Here is a 2605-nt window from a genome sequence, read left to right as displayed (position 1 = left end):
TGTGAGTACAGAAGGGGGAACTAAGTGGATAACGGGAACTGTTATTTTTGAACTCCTATGGATGTGCAGTGCTTTGGTTTTATTATCCTTGCTCTAGTCCTCTGCCTAAAATAAACTTGCACACCAAAAATACTGGGAACTGACTGCCCGAGTGGTGAATCTGCTGAGAAGGACCAGGTGGATGCCAAACTGAATAAGACCTGACAGCGCACCCTCACTGAAAGGGAGGGACATGCATGTAGGGTACGTTAGGAGCAGTATGGCCAGTAGATGGAGGAAAGTTATTCTTCCCCAGTCCACGCTAGTGAGATTGTACCTAGAACAACTTGAAGGCCAGTCACAAAGATGACACAACTGCAGTGCTTCACAGTGGTGGCAGAACATACAACACGGGGCAACAGCCAGAGACTGCATTCAGGCTGGTCATCAGGAAAAAGTTTTTGCTCTAAGTAAGTGCAACACTGGAGCAGGTTACTTAGAAAGATTGTATAATATCTAATGTTTGATATTTGCGCATAGCTGGGCAAAGCTGATCTAGTGCTTGTGGTGGCCCTGCTTCAAGCAGGATGTTGGGCAAGGTGACCTCTGGAGGTGCCTTCCAACCAACACTGTTACCACGGTAGAAGTGAACCAGACTTAAGTGGATATTAGCAGAATGACATGATGGGTAGATTTGTTAACTAGAACATTTGGCCTGGCCTATGTTGTGGTTTAAGCCCAGCTGCCAACAAAGCACCACGTGGCTGCTTGCTCACTCCTCCCTGCCGGTGGGATGGGGAGGAGAAACTATAAGGAAAAGCTCGTGGGTCAAGACAAGGATGGGGAGAGATCACTCACCAGTTATGCTCATGGGCAAAAAACAGACTCAACTTGGGGAAGAAACAAAATCAATTTAATTTACTACCAATCAAATCAAAACAAGGATAATGGAAAGTAAGCCAAATCTTAAAACACCTTCCCCCCACCCCTCCCTCCTTCTTGGGCTCAGCTCCACTCCCAGTATTCTCTCCCTCCTCCCCGCAGCAGCGCAGGGGGACGGGGAATGGGGATTGAGGTCAGTTCATGACACGTTGTCTCTGCCTCTCCTTCCTCCTCAGGGGCAGGACACCTCACTCTTCCCCTGCTCCAGCGTGGGGTCCCTCCCACGGGAGACAGTCCTCCACGAACTTCTCCAACGTGAGTCCTGCCCATGGACTGCAGTTCTCCACGAACTGCTCCAGCGTGGGTCCCTCCCATGGGCTGCAGTCCTTCAGGCACAGACTGCTCCAACATGGGCTTTCCCATGGAGTCCCGGCCATCTTGGGGGGCATCCATCCCCCTGCTCCGGCGTGGGCTCCTCTCTCCCCGGGCTGCAGGTGGGCATCTGCTCCCCCGCTCCCCTCCATGGGCTGGGGGGGGACAGCCTGCCGCCTCACCGCGGGCTGCGGGGGCATCAACCTCCTCCGGTGCACCTCTTCCCCCGCCTTCCTCACTGACCTTGCTGTCTGCAGAGGGGTTCCTCTCACATTCCAATCCCACTACTCACTGCAGGTTCCCCTTAAATCTGCTCTCCCAGAGGCGCTACCGCCGTCGCTGATGGGCTCGGCCTGGGCCAGAGGTGGATCTGACTTGGAGCCGGGGAAGCTTCGAGCAGCTTCTCACAGAAGCCAGCCCTGCAGCCCCTTCCCCGCTACCAAAACCCCGCCACACAGCCCCAAACCACCCAGCTTTGCAGAAGGTCATAGGTAGCTTAAGCTCTATCACTCACTGGCACACCAAAAGTCTGTAGCAGTTACATGGGGAGAGTCTGTCTCTTCGCACCTGAGACTTCTTAGCAAGGAGACAGGTAAAACCAAGGCAGAGAAAATAAGGGGAGAGCTTTGGGGAGCCTTGGGGAGCCTGACTTGCCACTGCTGAGAGGAAGGGGAGGAATGGTAGTTGCTTCTGGAACGAGGCCCCTCATTGTCCACCCAGACGTAGCTGCTGCCCTGCACATTTCCAGCTGCAGTGACAGCAATGGCTGATTTCCACCCTGGCAGCCGGCTGCCCGAGGCAGCGGCTACATCACCTCGCCTTGATGCCTAGCTCTATTCAGGACCTGCAAACTTGCTCCAGGGAACAGAGCAGCTGTACTCAAAACATTGAGCAGACGTCTTCACCTCCACCTCAATACCGAAGGCTTGCCCGTTCCTCCCCGTGGGGTGACTCAGTGGTACAGGTTAGGAGCAGAGACAGGTGTCAGAATGGCCTTAGTCAGATGTCTAAATTTTCACAGCTTTACTGAGATAAAGCCACAAGCTGGCCTCAGAAATGTCACACATATGGAACGGCAACTAGACGTGACTCACAGAGGCAGAGCTGAGCAGGTGTCTGCTTAAAAAGCAGCTGCCTGGGTGATGGCTTTTCTTCACTGCCTATGTCAGTTTTCTCATCTGAAGTCAATGGGATCAGTGGCATTGAAATTACTGAGTACATTGTTTCAGCTCTGGTTTTAAAATTAAAACTTTTATAATTAAACCCTTTTTTCTTTCAAAATACAGTTTTTTCCAAAGTTTGACTTTTATTGATGCTATTTTTGGTTAACATCACAATTTAGATTATTTTTCTTAGAAATCAGTGACTTTTT

Source organism: Harpia harpyja, chromosome 3, assembly GCF_026419915.1.
Source record: "Harpia harpyja isolate bHarHar1 chromosome 3, bHarHar1 primary haplotype, whole genome shotgun sequence".
Classification (NCBI taxonomy): Eukaryota; Metazoa; Chordata; class Aves; order Accipitriformes; family Accipitridae; genus Harpia; species Harpia harpyja.
The sequence above is the reverse complement of the archived record's forward strand: the minus strand, read 5'-3'. Positions refer to the sequence as shown.